The sequence below is a fragment of the Tupaia chinensis genome, unplaced genomic scaffold, assembly GCF_000334495.1.
Source record: "Tupaia chinensis unplaced genomic scaffold, TupChi_1.0 Scaffold000652_1, whole genome shotgun sequence".
NCBI classification, from domain to species: domain Eukaryota; kingdom Metazoa; phylum Chordata; class Mammalia; order Scandentia; family Tupaiidae; genus Tupaia; species Tupaia belangeri.
Genome location: NW_006160173.1, coordinates 1235824 through 1254490, shown reverse-complemented (window position 1 = coordinate 1254490; position 18667 = coordinate 1235824).

Here is an 18667-nt window from a genome sequence, read left to right as displayed (position 1 = left end):
CCTCCCTTTTCCCCTTTAATTATGCTATCATTTTTTTCCCCAAAGAGAACCTTCCTCCTCTATTAAACTGTTTTATAAAACCATTTTACTTATAAAACATTTACTTACAAAACAATTTTACTTATTAACTTCATAGAAAATAAGGAAAAGATACATGACATTTAGTCAGTTATTGAAAGAGTATTATTTGACTCCATGTATCTAGATTTGTCAGAAGAGACATATGGATACATAACAATTTAATAATGATTAACAATAGTAGCTTATCTAATGTACTATTAATGTACTAATTTTGTATGTTCAACAATAGACAAGCTGTATATATATGTATATATATATATACACACATATATGCATTTATATGCATATGTATGTGTATATACATATATAGATGTGCATACATAAATATATGAATATGTATCATGAACATAATTATATATGAGAGAGAGAATTCATAATATATCAGGCAAGTCTTGAAAGTTATTTACATGAAGTACCTTTCTCGTGAGAGTTGATTCTTCGGTAGACAAATATATCTACATTAAAAAATATTGTCTTTATATGCAATATGACGTGTCCTGAATGTGCACACACAGACACACATACACATGTGCTTCTTCCTCCCAATGATAGCTGAAGACTCTCCTTTGGTTCTATGATAGTTAAGTAAATTTTTCTAAATACTTTTTACATGTCATTAACTTACTGAATAATATAGAGTCTAAAGTTTCCATCAATCCGTTTCTATAAACAAGAGCACTTTAACGTACAACCTGAGCAAGTTGTTAAATGAATATTCTGATTAAACAGAACCAAAGTAGGCCCTAAGATTCTCTGCTCCTAACAATTTCCTGGGTGCTGCTTCTGTTGCCATGTGGGTCATACTTTGTGGAACAAGGCTGCAAGTACATGTTCGTAATATTTCATCCTTGCCCCTGTATACAGTCCTTGCAGATCTCACTGTTTTTCTGGTAAGTTGTAGGTTTTAAAAAGTCTATTCAAGTTCAAAGCAATCTCTCACCTGATTAAGCTGTTCTCTTTTCTCAGCCCAGTTCTGATTCAGCCTCAGAAACTTGAAATGAAGAGTTGAGGAGGACCTTGCTGTCAGCTTTTTAGTCTTACTCAGCAGTCCGGGACAACAAAGTGGGGAAACAGCAGCAGTAGGTCTTTAAGGTGACAGGGAGAGAAAAGGAAATAGGAAAAATGCTCACTTGTAACTGTACTGTGTGTTGTGCCTGTCGGTGTGTCAGCTGGCCAAATATTAATTCTATCATGGACTTTTCAAAAAGCCTCATAATTGAGAGCTTTCTTTTTGCAGTTTCTTGATGATACCACTTTTCTACTCAGGCTATCTGCTAACCGACATGTTTTTCAGGCCATAAGTTTCAGCATTCTACTGTGGTCACTTTAGTCCTCCACATAGTGCTTGTATGTGAAGTATCTTTTTCTTTTTTTTTTTTTTTTTTTTTGGGGGGGTTTTTTTTTAAGGGCATGTGCTCGCCAGCCAGCCAGCCAGAGACAGAGAGATAGAAAGCGAGAAATCATCCCCCAGGGGGGATGACCATGCCACAATCCCTTCTCCTCTATTCTCCTCTAGGGATCTTGGACACGCATGCACACGTGCCCGGTGTGAGTTGAAGCCACCAGGTCCGAGACTCGAACTGAGGTCGACTACATGGGAGTCCAGCGACGTAGCCATTACATTAACTGCTGGTCCCTGTGTGAAGTATCTTTCAAGATTTATGTTTGACGCCTTTTTGCAAGTTCTCATCATCTACAGAGAACATCAACCTTTTCCTTAAGCTTGCAGTGTAGGTGTGTCCATGCCAACTTACCTTTGCCCTCTTCCCCTCCAGCTAGTCTTGTGCAATTAGATTGTATGACTCAAATATCAGTCTTTGCACCTTACATGTTAAAGTATTGTAGCATTTTTTTTTTTTTTGGAACAATCTTATGCCCTGAAGTTCCCTGAAGGTGGTGAAAAAAATCTACACGACCTTTTTTTTAAAAAATCCTATGCTTTGATATTATTCTGTTCGATCTTTAAGCCTCTGGACATACATTTCAATGTGTGTTAAAGATATGGGCAAAAAAATTATTTCCTTATTTTTTTCATTATATTCTATGTAGACACGGTGACATTTTAAGCATAGCTGTGATGAATATTTATTGTTTCTGCTCTGTTTTGAGCAAAACATTGTCAGAGAGATAAGAGGATGCCATTATAGAATTTCACTCCATGTGTGTTAGGTTATCAAGGAAGTCATGACGTGTTTTTCTGTGCAAAAATTCGTCATGACTTTCCTGGCAACCCCATATTATCTCACTTAATTATAACATCCCTGTGAGTTATGACTATTGTTAATATAATTTTAGAGATGACAAAGTGAGACACAAAAATTAAGAACTATAAATGGAAGAATAGCAATTTGCGTGGTCTCTTGTCCATGACACACATCATTTACGTTTATATGTTGTATCTCTTCTGATGCCTTGGTAATGCCATTATCTTATAAATCAGGGGCTCTGGCAGATGGAAAGCATGATATGACTACTGAATCCAGTTGTCCTTAGTACACAGCCTCCTTCTGTTTTCTGTGCAGTGTGAATTTTACTGAATGTACCAGGAGGTGGCATGGTGGTTAAAGTGTTGGACTCCCACCTGGTTAATCACAGCTGTTAGAATCTTAAACCTGGAGGCTTGAAAATCATTCCAGAGGTGTGTGCATGTGTGGTGTGGCCATCCCTCTTGTGTTGGGGGGTGGTGATTTCTCACTTTCCTTCTCACTGTCTCTCTCTATCTCTCTTTCCAGCAAGCACACATGCCCTATGGCAAGGCCCCCTGCAAAAAAATTTAAGTGGAAGTCATGGTATGTATTATTATGATAGCCTATATGGCATTTAGTTAGTATATAAACAGTGCTAGTAGAAAGGGAGGAAAAGCAAATCTGAATGTAGATAAATTCTTTTTTTAAAAAAAATTAAGAATTTGTTTCTTTTATTAATTCTTTCTTTTTTAAGAGAGAGATTTTTGCTATAAGGAATGTGCATTTACCAGAGAGACAAAGAGACAGAAAATGAGAAATCACATCACAATACCTTCTCTTTGGATTTTGGGGATGTACACATGTGTCCAACTTGAGTTTCAAGCTGCTGGGTCCAGTACTCAAACCACAGTCAACTACATGGCAGTTCAGCAATTTAGTCATTAAGCCGTTTGCTGGTCCCTTTTGTATTAAGTCTTAACAAAATGCAGACATTTCCTCCCAACCTCCTTCAGGATCAGGTATTATTACCTCCATTTGACAGTTTAAGAGCTTATGCTCTTGGGTGTTTTTTTTTTCTTTCTTTCTTTTTGTTTTTTGATGACTTTTTGAAATGATTTCTTATTCACATTTAATTGTTTTACAACTCTGTAGCATACAATGTGGTGGATAAATTTTACTTCAGTGAGAATAAGTCTCTGTCCTACCCATGAAGAAAGGATACTGTTTGTTTCCAGAAGCAGATCTTGAGACAATTATTCAAAGACACGTGGTGTTTTTTGAAAGACCGACAACACAAGTAGGAAACCAAGAAAGTGCATGCAAGACAAGGTAGCTGTGGAGAGATGGGATCAATCCGGCAAGGACTTTTGGGGAAACTGCAACATGGATACCGCAAAATTATCCCACACGAAGAGTAAAATAACTAGCACATTGATGCATAAAATATTCCTTAAAATTAGTGGTTTAGAAGTGCAATGGGGTATTAATTTTTCTGGTGTATCTGGCCTGAAAATGCAAGTTGAACAACCCAGTTGGGAGTTGGAGCGGAGGTGGTGATGACAGAGATACTCATTAGTGAAGATGCACATAGTTGCACTTAAAACTCTGCCAGAGCATACTGGAAAGTTGGAGGGATAAAGATGGCATACTGGCTTATCTTCTACAGATAAGTATGTCACGATAGACAGGAACTGCTTTGTGAATGGTACATCTATTACACTGAATTTAGATTAATTATTGATCTTATGATTTATGTTCTCAGAAAAAAAATCTTCCTTGGTTTGTCACCAATTCCTGGATATTATGCATATAGATAGAGTTCTCAGACAGTTAGAAGGCATATATAGATTACAAAGGCAATATCTCAAAGGAGGCGATGAGTGACATCAGGAGCAGCAGGGTGCTTTTTGGATCCTTCTAGGTCAGAGACTCACTCTCTTGCAATAAGAATTGCTGTTCTCATGCTCTGAATAGTCATCTTCATGCAACCTAATTAGTGTATTAATTACCTATGCTATAAATACAAGTAATCTTTGCTTATATCTGTCAATAAGTTACTTTCTGTCAGTCATTGTCACTTTGCAAGCATCAAAATAATCAGCCTGTATTATGGTTCTAGATAAGTATAATTAGAGTTTGTTAGAACACTGGAAATTTCAGTAATTATCAGTGTAATAGCTAAGACAATCTTGGTCAAAGTCCATCTTCATTGCTAAACTATTCCATTTTTTTCCTTATGTTTATTTATTTATTCATTTCATGAACAAGAGAGAAAGAGAGCACATCCACAGCAGTGTCTTGACTCTACAACCCCCCACCCCTCAAACCTAGTCAGCCTGGGATCATGGTCACATGCACACCTGGCATCATCAGGGAGGCCTCCAGATGTGAACTGGAAGTTTTTCAAGTGGGCTCGTCTGTCAGAGCATAGTGTTTTACCTCTGTATCACTGTCTGACCTCTCTTACACATTTTTTAGAACTGGTATCATAGCAAATTTGTTTATAAGACCATGGTGGAAATTCAGGGTACCTGAAGTAAAAAATCTAATTCATTTCTATAGCATAATTCATCTAAATTCCATTCTTCTTCACTGGGCTTGTTTTGATGAACATTAGGTGAGTTCAGGCTCTTTCTCATTCTGAACTGTTTAAACTCAATGTATTTCAGCCCAGACTCCTACTATTTATTTATTTATTTATTTATTTTTGGAGAGGTTTTTTGCTATAGGGTGTGTGCGCTCGCCAGACAGACAGAGAGAGACAGAGAGACAGAAAGCGAGAAATTACCCCCCAGGGGGGATGGCCACGCTGCAATCCCTTCTCCTCCATTCTCCTCTCGGGATCTTGGGCACGCACGCACATGCGCCCGGCGTGAGTTTTAAGCCACTGGGTCTGGGATGTGAACCGCGGTCAACTATGTGGGAGTCCAGCAACAGAGCCATTATGCTAACTGCTGGTTCCCCCTACTGCTTCTTAACTGATGGTCAAAATTGTGCTTCCTTATAGGATCAGCATCTGGCCAGACTCCTACCAAGTACATACACTCATGTAGTTTCTGAAATTTAAGAGTTTTGAATTTTTAGTGTCATTTAGTGTTGGTCAGCCTCGGACCCAACAAATAGTCTGAATCCTTATTCAAAATGAGCACATTCAGTCATAGGCTTTATATATCAGTGAATTTTGGATGCTTTAAAATTGCGTCTCACCTTTGTTAAGCATATTTCATAGCCCATGTTTTATAATTTATATTTTATATATGTTATAATCATAAAATATAGCAAATTCTTCTTTTTCTTTCTGAGTGTATTATTTTTATTTCTTGCTCTCATTATGAATTTTACCATAATTTCATTCTCCACTCATGGCCAGGTTTAATTTATTTTACTTGCCATTCAAGATTCAATTACTGAGCAAGAGAAATTTTAACTTTCTTTCTTACCTGGGAAAGCTTTCATTGGTCAAGGATGACATGAAATTTCCAAAAGAGATGCAGAGTAAGACATGTTTCATTGACATACTGAGAATTGGTTTACTTCATGTCTTTCAATTAATCTGTGGCATCCTCATAGTGATTATCAAGAGTTCAGTCTTTTCTGATCAATGTCCCTAAAATTCATTCACACAAGAGAAATGATCAAACTGCATATCAGCTGGCACAGTATTTCTGCAAGCTACATAGTCAATGTCAGGGTCTAGTCTTCAGTGACTTCTGTTCTCAGCAATGTCCTATTCTTTCAACTAGGCCACTAGAACTCTTTGAATATTATCCCATTCCTTGTGAGCAAATTTAAAATTTGATTTGTGTGTCATGTAGTTTCATTTATCAAATGCTGTCTGACATGTTAATCTGATCCACATAGTAATTTTAATTTCTTTGTATTAAATATAATCCGGTTTCTCAATTTTATCCCAACTGATAGTCAATTGTTATTTTCCTTCCTAGCATCTAATCTCTTTTTACTCCCTTTCCTCAATTTCCCAACAATGTAATTACTTTCCCATTATGCCCTGTATTACACAGAGGTTGACTCCATTTCAATTCTAAAGAAAAGCCTTGATTTTATTTAGGTAATCAATACTTCTCCCTCTAGCCATACTCATGGGTAGATATATAACCTGGTTTGTTTATTTTGGCTAAAAGTGAAGATTAATTTTGGAATGCTGGGAAAGTAATATACTCCAATGAAGACTGGAAGTGCTCCATACCTTTTATACAATGAGAGAAACCTATATTTTCCTGCCATGTATGAAAAAGCTGACATGTAGGGTACGCAGAAATGAAAACTATCAGGTAAATGGCACTCAGATCCAAATCAAACCGTATATATGGTTATTTGGTCACTTTTGATCTTTGCCATTATAGCCCCTTGACCCCATCCCCCAAATACAACTTATTAAGACAACTGTAACTGGAATTTCTATTACTTAAAGAACAGATATTTCTGGGACCAACAGTTAGCATAATGGCTATCTATGTTGCTGGACTCCCATGTAGTCAATCACGATTTGTGTCTTGGACCCGGTGGCTTAAAACTCATGTTGGGTGTGTGTGTGTGTGTGTGTGTGCTCAAGATCCCTAGAGGAGAATGGAGGAGAAAGGATTGCAGCGTGGCCATCCCCCCTGGGGGGGTAATTTCTGTCTCCCTGTCTCTCTCTGTCTGGCAAGCACACACACCCTGTAGCAAATCCTCTCCCCATCCCCCCAAAAAGAATAGATATTTCTACTCCTATATCCTTAATGGGTGCACAGTCTTGGGTGACCATAAGTAATACTTCCTCTGCATGTTTATCACTGAGTCCCATGGGCAGTCAGAAACTTACCCTGTAATATGAAAGGAGATTTTATTTCCTTTCACTTCAACTTAGCTAAATGAGGAATTCTAAATACCCTGCATTTCCCTGACTTGTGTTTTCTATTCTATTTACCAGTAACAATTTGTGTGTTAAAACTTTTTATGTTGCAAGTATAGGAAATCCATTTAAAATTATTCTGGGCAAAAGGGAAAATTATAATCATGTTTTATGGAAATTCATAATGATGGAACCTATTGTAGGCATACATATATCCAGTAATTCAACTAATAATACTAGTACAGACATACACTTCCTCTATTTTTTCTCTTACCTTTACCATCTCTCAATTTTTCACTTTTCTTTGATTTTTTTCTTCAGTTTTGTACTTGAGTTGGCTATGTGCTGACTAGACTCTCTGTGATTCTTGTCAATTGTTCTAGACAAGAAGACAAATTATTCTGACTGAGTGGAATGAGGATATACATGCACTCCTGGAGCAAAAGAGTAAGAAAAAATTTTACCACAAATACCTATAGTGAAATATGGCAATATAGTTTACCAAATGGAAATCAGGGTGGTGAAATATTAAAAAAGTATGATAATATTTAAACCCAGATTTTTAATTATGCTTCAAATTTTATGTGTATGTATGTGTGTGTGTGTGAAAGACGTGACATATTTTTCTATGTTCTTCTCTGAAAGAAAGTGCCATGACTTTCCTGAAGGCCAAACATATGTGTGTGTATGTATAAATAATTATATTTAAAATTAAAAGAATGGCTAATTATATGGGTTATATGACTTTGTCTTACTCTTCGTATTTCTTTCTTTTGCTTTTTTTTTTTTTTTTTAGTTTGGTAGAGGACATGTGTACTTGCTTGAGGTGGAGGGTTCAGGGGGTGGGATGTGAGAAATTACCCTCCAAGGGGATGGCTATTCTGCAATCTGTCCTCCTCTATTCTCCTCTTGGAATTTTGGGCATACATGCACATGCAGCCAGTGTTTTTATTTATTTAATTTATGTATTTATTTTATTTTTTGTAAATAATTATTTTATTTAACTTTATTTATTTTTAAGTTTGACAAGAGAGGGGGAGAGGGAGAGAGAGAGAGAGAGAGAGAGAGAGAGAGAGAAAGTGAGGAAGCAAGCCGCCAGGTATGAGACTTGAACCACAGTTGGCCATGTGGAAGTACCACACCTTTAACTATGACACAACTTGCTGGCCCCTATTTATTTTTTTAAAGAAATATTTTTACTAAAGGGTATGTGTGCTGGCCAGACAGACAGAGAAACAAAAAGTGAGAAATCACCCCCCCACGGGGGATGGCCATGCTGCAATCACTTCTTCATTCTCCTCTTCAGGTTTTGGGCATGCATGCACATGTTCCCAGCCTGAGTTTTCAGCCAGATCTGGGACTAAATCCAAGGTCCTGACCAACTATGTGGACTTCCAGCCACATAACCATTATGCCATCTGCTGGTTCCATATTTCTCGAAAGGCTTTCTCCCTGGATGCTACTTCTGCAACAAGCACTGTGCATGGACATGAGGCTTATGAATGGACAGAAGGCATTTTGAGATGGAATCATTAGCAGTCAGCTCTCAGTGTTGTATCTCCTCATTGCTACATCCACACAGGAGAGGATTTTGGAGATTTGGGGATATTATTAAGGACAAAGGTATAACTAAAGGATGGCAGTTTCACACACTCAGGCTTCATCTGGATGACCCTGTGGCAGATTTGTATGCCAAGGTAGGCCCTCCCTGTATGAACCAGTCTAGAGGCTATGGTGAAGGGGTCACTATTCAGAAGAAGAGAAAGCCAAGGAAGCACCTGAGGGGCAGGGTAGAGAAGTCAGAAAGAGGGCTTACAAGCCTAAGCAATGTCACTCAGCAGCATGGTTGTGAGGATCTGGTCAGAGACTTCTGAATGGTTGTGAGGATCTGGTCAGAGACTTCTGAATGGAGGCAGTGCTTTGGCATCCTATTGCCCTGAGATTAATCTTGAAAGTAAGGCAAAGTAAGCAGGCTATAAATGGCTAAAATATCTTATTGTTTCGTTTATGTTTAAAACAACCGGGTAGGTAAAATTTTGCATCTGTCACAGGCAGGCATTGGAGCAACTGGCCTTAGCCTGCTGTGGTGCAGTAAATGACCTAGGAGCCAATAAACAGAGGCCATCCTTGACTCATGTATGTAACATCCACCAATGCCATTAGAAGGCAAGTGTTTTTCTGGAATATTAAAATAAAAGTGGAATTTTCAGATCTGAACAGATATTTTATTAAATTCACTTGGAAAAGGTAAATTATTTTTACAGTCCCTTATATTGTATCCTGGGTAGTTGTTTGCTCTCACTGATTATTTTCCTTTCAGGAATCTCCTCCAATAACTTCTTGACTAAAAGCATGTGCCTTTTTCTATTACTGTTTGTTTTGATTTTCAACCAGAGTATTGGGGAAAGTGGAACACAAATGAAATCACAATCTACCAATCTACTAATCTGAACAGAAACTAAATACTTTCAAGAATTATTTATTGAATGACTATAATATACAAAACAGTAGCCATAAGCTATAGAAACCTTTATTTTATCAAGATTCTATTCTAGTGGATTCCAAAATATTTAGCCTGAAATTATCACAGGGATGACCTTTTTATTTCTCCTTCAACTTTCCAGAGGACCTGTACACTCACCAGAGAGAGAGAGAGAAAGAGACACAGAGACAGAGAGATTGAAGATTAGAAAGCACCTCACCCCCATGGGATATAGTCATGCCACAATCTCTTCTCTTCCATTTCTCCCTCCTTTGAGACTTTGGTCATGGAAGCCCACATACCTGTCATATTGATTAAGCTTCAAGGCATGAACTATGCAATTAGTCATGTGGGATCCAGCTCCCTTAATTACCAGGACATAGGCCATCTCAGGGATCACAATGACTCTAAATCTCAGATAGTTACATGTACTGAATGAATCAAGGGTATTTTTGTTTTGTTTTCTTTTGTTTTAATATACCCACCAGAACAGCCTAACTCAGTAAGGCTGAATAAATTAAATTATAATATGTTTTATGAATCCTCTTCAATTTTTTATTAGAGTCAATTGTGGTTTTGTTGTCAGAATTTAGTTTTTTATATTAGTAACTCATTATTGAGTCACATTTCCATTAAGTCTTTTACTACTGAGGTTATCTTAACAATCTTATTTACTCTAGCCTAGAGAACATTCAAAAGTGCTTCTTTGGTCAAATATTAAACATTTAGGAGGCCATTCACACTTATCTAAAAGGCTCCTAAAGCATCAACATCATTGTTAACTATTTCTTTGTTGACTAACGTTAAATGAAAAAGATAATTTTATTTTACTATATTCTTGTATTGTCAACAAAGTCAGCATTTAGCAATTATTATGTTTTAGTAAAAAGCTGTATGATTTATGGACAGTTTGATTTCTCATTAATACTTTCATTCCTATTAAGACAGATTTAGAATTTGTATTAAGTTACAGCTCTCTGTAACTTTTTCTGTCTTAGTCATCATTGCAAGAGGACTTTGAAAAGTCCATGAAAAAAGGGAATTAAAGTATGAGATTATTTTGAATTAAAGCATCTTTAAAATCCACATATAGTTTTTTCATAATACAGATTTTTTCCATGAACTTTTCAAAGACCCCCCCCACCCCTCCGCCCACATGTATTGTACCACATGTGCTGCCTTCTTTTTTTCTGAGAGTTTTTTTTTTTTGTTTGTTTTGTTTTGTTTTTTGCTATAGGACACATGCTCTAGCCAGAAAGACAGAGAGAGACAGAAAACAAGAAATCACTCCCCCAGGAGGGGGGATGGCCATGCCACAATCCTTTCTCCTCCATTTTCCTCTTGGGATCTTGGGCACACATGGACACACGCCTGGCCTGAGTTTAAGCCACTGGGTCTGAGACTCCAACCATGGTCAACTACATGGGAGTCTAGCGACATAGCCATTATGCCTGCTGTTGGTCCCAACACATGTGCTGCTTTTACTTCTCTGTAACAACAACACAAAGCAAAGCAAAACAAAACACTTTTGGTTTAATCAGTGACAACCAATGTATTATTTTAAATTTATATTTATTTGGACCAGGAAATGGTATAACAACAACATCATTGACTCTCACATAGTTGACCACAGTTCGAGTCCTGGACCCGGCAGCTTGGAACTCACGCTAGGTGCAAGTGCATGCGTGCACAAAATCCCAAGAAGAGAATGGAGAAGGGGAATTGTGGCATAGCAATCACCCCAGGAGTGATTTCTTGCTTTCTATCTCTCAATCTCTCTCTCTGGTGGGCACACATACCCTATGGCAAAAATCTCTCCTAAAAATATAAAGTTCAATTTGTTTTTATAGTCAGGAAGTAGAAGGATAAATTGGACTTCATGCATAGTATGATCAGCAATCTGGGGTCATTTTCCTGCCATTCTCTAGGCTGCAACTTCGTTTATGCTTATCAACTTTCTTTAGGGTGGCGTTCTTCCTGGTCTCAAATAGCAATATCTAGGTTAACATGTATCTTCATTTACATATTGGGTATGCATATTTCTCCTCCAAAAATAAATTAGGAAACAGTCACTCTAGTATCACTAAGTCATTTTAGATCATATGCCCACCCTATGACAGTTAGTAAATAACAGTGGAATTATCGGCCTCTGGTTTAGTTATAGTATTTTCTGGCAAAGAATTATTATATTTGACTTAGACTGGCAGGGTCACATCCCTGGAGCTGTGGATAGGCTGAGCAACTGGGAGGGAAGAGGAAGGAGAGATATATAATGCAGGTGGGTTTGTTTAGATGACTACTGCACTAGTTTTATAGTACTTTATAACAAGTAAGTACAGATTTAGTGGCTTATATGGAAGGCTCTATTAGGTCAGAAGTCTGGGCAGGATTCTGTTTTTCTGCTGTCAGCTGAGACTTGCTCTCAGTGTTTGTTATTGTTACTGCCATTAGAGGGCATTTGCACTTGCCAGAAAGAGACAGAGGGAGAGAGAGAAAGAGAAAGAGAGAATGAGGAAAAGCACTCCCCAGCAGTGCACAAGTGCATCACAATCCCCACTCCTCCATTTCTCCATCCCATCAGGGTCTTGGACACTAACACACATGTGTCCTGCATGACCCTCAAGCTGCCAAGGCTAGAACCCAAATAGTCATCAGCCATATGGGATCCAGTTCCCCTAATCATTTAACTATGGGCCATAACCCTGCACTCAGTTTCTAAAGGCTACCCATATTCTTGCATGTGACATCCTTGGTCTTCACAGAGTATAGTGGAAAATTTACCTCATATTGAATTCCTTTTAGGTTTGGAATCTCTTTTGAAACATTGCAGTGACATTTAGGGACTCTCTCATTAGGTCAGACCTACCTAGGATAATCTCCCTTTTTCAAGGTCAACTGCGCCATCTAGTATAGTATAGTCACAGATTTATTTCCTATCACATTTACAAGTTCTTCTCATACTCAAGAAGAAGAAATGATAGAAAACATGTATTTTAGAGACTAACAGATAGCATAATGGTTACATCACTGAACTCCAACATAGTTGACCACAATCAAGTCCCAGACACAGCAGCTTAAAACTCACACCGGGCATATGTGCATGCATGCCCAAAATCCCAACAGGAGATAGGAGGAGAAGGGATTGCAGTGTGGCCATCACCCTGGAGTGTGATTTCTCACTTTCTGTCTCTCTGTCTGTCCAGTGAGCACACATATCCTATAGTAAAAATTTCTCTCTCTTAAAAAAAAAAAGTAGGGGATGAGGATCCTGAGGTCCATCTTAGACTTCTGCTTACTATAAATAGCTACTACATAATAGATGTTCCAATATTTAGTGTTTTAAATACGTGTATGGTTGAAAAAGTTAAAATAAGAGAAGCATGTAGAATTATTCTTGATCTCTGAAATATATGACTGGCTTTACTATTGTTTCCAAAACTGGAACTGGATAAAATTATGAAGAAGTGGAGGCTGTGGGCAAAATTGTAGATTTAATTTGAATTTTAGTGCTTGAGATATTTCAAGGATTTCAAACACCTCACTGCTAATATTGGAAAAAGAAAAACGGGACAATCAACTGCCTGCATCTACTTTGGGATTCTAGCTAACTTCTATACTCTACCTCATTACTCAACAAATGAGGTGAGAAATCTCTGGTAAATACCTTGAACTTTAGCAAATTAAAAACTCTGGATTGTGTGAGAATAACCACTTTATGTGGAAATCCCAGGGAGTGCTTTAGTCCCCATTTCCTTCAGACACACCCATTGCCATCTGCCTTGATATACACTGCTTTAAGTTCAACTCTTTTACTGTTATTATTATTTTAAATTTTTTCTTACCCATTAATTACTTTTGCAAGAACTATTTCCCTTCTAAAAAACAGCCACCCACCCACCCCCACGCCAGGTGATCCTCTGTAAGGAAGCTATTGCATAGCAATTTCCTAAACTCAGACTTTTAAGGTCTTAGAGGAGGAAGAGAAGCTGAATCTATATCTATATATATATTTCACTCCACTTAAAACCTACTTTCCAGTTTACTTTTAGTTGCAGAATTCTATTCTTTTTGTACTAATCGATCTTTAGTTTTAGTATTTCCAGATCTCCAGTCTTTAAATGATATCAGCTGAGTTACTTTTGAGTTTGGGGCTTTGTTTTGAGTCCCATATAACTCCAAATACCTAATCTTCAAATGAAAGCCGTGATAAAATTCTCCTTTTATTTCAAGGAAAAATTGCATGTGTTCTTTTTCTTATACTTTCATATAATGCTCTTCAAAATGACAAACTTCTTTATAGGTACTTTTGGATGAATCATTCATTTCCACATGAACAGATGACATTAGTAGTTGGAAAAGGTTATTTGTCCAGACAGTTTTAGTATTTATTAGCTACTGTTGGTAGTATAAACACACAAAAATATTTCAATTTAATTGTACTCCAAAATATTGACTCTCATGGCTCTTAGGAATCATGGGATTTGATGATTAGAAAGTTGTCAGTGATATTGAGAGTGGAGTTTGAGTAATGTACTGATGGCAGAAGCCAGAGAGCAAAAGGTTAAGGATAGACATTATTTCTAGAGTGATCTTTGACAAAGCAACTGGTTAATCTCTGATGATTTTAAACATCCATATTTATTGAAACAGGAAAAGATAAGGTCTTTATTATATGTCAAAAGCCACAAATAAATATAGGGTTAGTTGCTGTAATCCATTTATTTAAAGGCCTTTGACATTCTAATGTCATTGCTCATTCATCCAACTCAAGATCAGGCAGTGTAGGCTCACTTGCTTTCACTGGGAATACTATTAAAAAGAGAGTAGTTTCTTATTGTATCACTTTTAGGGTGATGATTTTCAAATTACTGATTAGAAAATATATTTATAGTATTTGATTTACATTTATTCTTTTGAGTAAATAAAATGAAATTGAATTAGTTTGACAGCCTGCCTCCTTGTATAGTTTTGTACATTATGGAGTAAAAAAAAAGAGATGGCTGGTTTGGTTAAGATTATTTCTGTAAAGTAGACTTAGTTTGGCATAGTTATCAATTTCCTTATAAAGAAGTTTATTTTTCATTTTTCTTAATTCATGTTGATTTGGTAACTGGGCAGTTCACATAGAAAATTGATTAGGAAGCAATAGACATGAAATTGATTTGATTTTTATAATATAGATGTTTCCATTTATAAGAACATATTGGTATCATATTGATTCATCAGTTCTCTGGATTCATCATTTTAATTTTGAATACTTTAGGACTATGGGAGGCCCACGATGGAAATATAAAGCTGAAGAATTTTTCTTTCAACAACAGGACATGAAATAAACAAATTTTAATTTTGGGTATTTGTATTTGTAGTATATAAATAGCTAAGCCTGGTTATAATAATGCTTTTTAAATCTTACTTAATGTTCTATTATAACACTGTATGTATAATGTTATTATTTTAGATAGTAGTTTTTTTAAAAGAAGTAAAGGAAGAGATTTTAAAACATTTAACAGAGGCCATCAACAATATGGTTCAGAATTATTTCTTAGATTGGGTTCCCTGGAACCAAGACCCAAGAAGAGAATTTATGTTTGGATGATTTTAAAAGAGGAATGAGGGAAACAATATAAAATAGGGGGGAAAAAGATAAGCATATGATATCAGTGACCAGCTTCAAGGTGACCTCAGAAAAATAATTTGGAGCAAAAATTGTATTACAAATTTGGTGCCATCTTAAGACAAGAGACCCATCTTATGTCTTTCCATGTCAGTTGTTGGTAGTTTGAGGAATGGGGAAGGAGAAGCACATGGCCACCCAAGAAAGTGAGGTCTGTTTATATACCATGGACTGATTGCCTCTCCATGTCAAGGAAATGACTAGACGCTATGTGGACAATGCTGCTAGGAGGATTGTCTCTCACCAGTCTCTCTGGGGCTACCCCTAAGAGTGGCTGAAGCAAATCCAGAGTCCATTTTCATTTTGCATCCACATACTAAGCAGACACATGTCTAAACTAAGCATGATTTCTTTTTTCTCCTCTGTCAGCTAATCTTAGTGAGGCCATTGGCCTAAGCCAAGGGAGAAATATTCATGCAATTGGAAACAGTGTCATGAAGGCCCCTGAGAATCCCACAGTCGTGTTGTTGTAGTCCTATCTAGATTTGTCCAATCTCATCTCAGATTTCCCACTTTCATTTTAGGAAATATTGCAGCTGGACCCTGGTGCATTTAAACAGTATTTAGTTCATTCCAGGGCAGTTCTGCTTCCATGGGCACTTGGTATTCCATTACAATGCAAATATCCCATATATATCAGCTCAGCTGGATGCTTGAAGCCGTTTTCAAATAATCTAGTTATCTGGGAAAGACAGCATTAACTTGAGTCAGAACGTCACAGTTCTACGCTGTGCCTTTCTTACTGGGGCTTGGCAGGTGTAGACCATTTTCTCTAACACGGTTATGCCCAGTACCAAGTAATCTATCAAGTCCTATGGCCCAATCAGGCTGGCTTATGCAGCTGTCTGAACCTGTGTTAGAGCTCTTTCTTTCTCTACATACCACACAAAACTGGTAGCCATCCATCATCCATTAAATTGTCTGAATGGCAGTTTCTAGTACAAAATATTGTAAAATGCCTCCATAACCCAGAGCCCATTAATGGTAAGAACTGCAAGGTACAATATAATGTCTCTTACTATTCTGGCTCTCTAGTTCACTAGACCCCCAAAACTTCAATAATGTGGTCTTAGATTTTTGTCAGTCTGTTTCCCATTTATTGGTTTACATGTGTCTTTCCAAGGAATCCAGAAAACTTGCTGCTTCTTGTTTCTCAGGCTTGACTCATATGATATCATCAACAAAATGGTGAAATGTGATGTATTCTTTAGAATGGCCCAATGACCCACATCTTTCTGACTATCTTACGAAAGAAAAATATAGTTATTTTATTGCTGGGACCAGACTGTGATTGTTTACTGTAGTCCATGCCATCTGAATATAAACTGCTTCTGATTCAATAAATAGAAAAGGATGCATTCAGCAGTTCGACAACTTTTTTAAAAAAAAGAATGATTTTATTTAAGTTTATTTTAATTTGACCAGAGTGGGGGAGAGAGAGAAAGGTATACTGAGAAAGCAAGCCACCAGGTGGTCTGGGACTCAAACCATGGTCAACCATGTGAAAGTCCAACGTCCTTAACCACCATGTCACCTGCTGGTCCAGTTCAACATCTTTTATTTCTCAAAGTTTGTGCTACTTCTCTCTAGAAAAAAAAAAAAGTTACATCTTGAAAACAGTTGCGGGACCAGCAGTTAGAGTAATGACTGTGTTGCTGGACTCCCACGTAGTCGACCACGGTTTGAGTCCCGGACCCGGTGGCTTAAACTCATGCCGGGCACGTGTGCGTGCGTGTCCAAGATCCCGAGAGGAGAATGGAGGAGAAGGAATTGCGGTGTGGCCATCCCCCCTGGGGGGTGATTTCTCACTTTCTGTCTCTCTGTTTCTCTCTGTCTGTCTAGTGAGCACACATGCCCTATAGCAAAAATCTCTCCAAGAAAAAGAAAAACAGTTGCAACTAGCATTTCCACTAGGCTTAAATTTATAAGAGACCATGGTGATACGTCATCATCAATACAATTTTGTAAAATCAGACTGCTGCATTGACTAGGGAATATAACAGAGATGACCAACATTGTATCTTCTAATTCTTTGAGAATGGCATTAACCGCTGGCATTTCCTTTAAAATTGTTTTGCAATATATTCTTTTCATTGATGGTACCAGGGATTAGCTATATTAGTTTCCTAGTGCTGCTATAACAAGTTGCCACAAACTTACCAGAAAAGCAAAACAGAAATTTGGGGTGGATGGCTGCGCAGTGGTAAAATGCTACATTCCTTAAGGTTGACCAACATGGAGATTCTTGGTTTGCATCCAGTAATCTTCCTGAATGCAACGAGCATGCTCTTGCCCATGGTCTGAGGCTGACTGAGGCAGGGTAGATCACATCAGGGCTCTGTTGAGGGTGCTGTCTCTCTGTCCATCTGTTCATCTGTCTCACTCACAGAAGAAATAAGTAAACTTTAAAAACACAAATTTATTGTCTTACAGTTTTGGAGGTCAAGTGTATATGATCAAGTTTCACTTGGTAAATTCAGAGTATCATGAAAGCGACTTCCTTACTGATTTCTAAGGGAGAATCTGTTTTCTTGTCCTTTTCAGCTTCTAGTGGCCATATTGGTTTATGGTCCCATCCTCCACCTTCAAAACTACAGTCTCAAGTTCCATCATCATATCATCTTCCCCTGCACTTCTGACTCCTATTGAGTTTTGACTATGAAAACCACTCTGATTGTATTGGTCCTACCCAGAAAATCTCCATTTCAATACCCTAAATTTAAACACATCTGCAAAGTCTCTTTTCACCATATAAAAAAACATTCAAAAGGTCTGGGGAAAAGGATCTGAATCTATTTTGGAGGCCATTCTTTTTCTTACCACATTGTCTAAGCTCTCTATAGCCTATTCCAACAGGGATGCCATAAGAGTGAATTCTTGGGCTGAGAGTTAACCTTGATCTTGCTTTTAAAAGCCTTTGAGGTACAAAAATGGTTTTACCCAGGTATGGTGACCTGAGTAAAGAACAACAGGTCTCTTTGAGATCAAGGATAATTGCTTCTCCTTTCTCTGTGGTGTTACAGAGTCCTTTCTTTGGAGAGCTAACTAATATTTTAGTTGGCAAGTTCTGGGTCTGAGACCTAAGTTGGAGCTGGAAACTGAGTAATCAGTCACACTTTCTATTGCAGTTTACCCTCCTTTCTGATGCTCCATTCTTTGATCTCTTTGATTACATATATTAAACAGTATCTTCTTTGGTTATCCATTTAACTGGCCTCTCAGAACACAATGGTCTGACTCTTCATGATAGATTCCAATGGGTCAGGCCCCCTGACAGCCATTTCAACCCAGATGCTCTTTATTGTAACTGTGCAAAAATAGCATCCCATATTTACAAATCTATAGATCATCTTATATAGCCCCATCACAAATCTCATGAGCCCTCCTCCTTT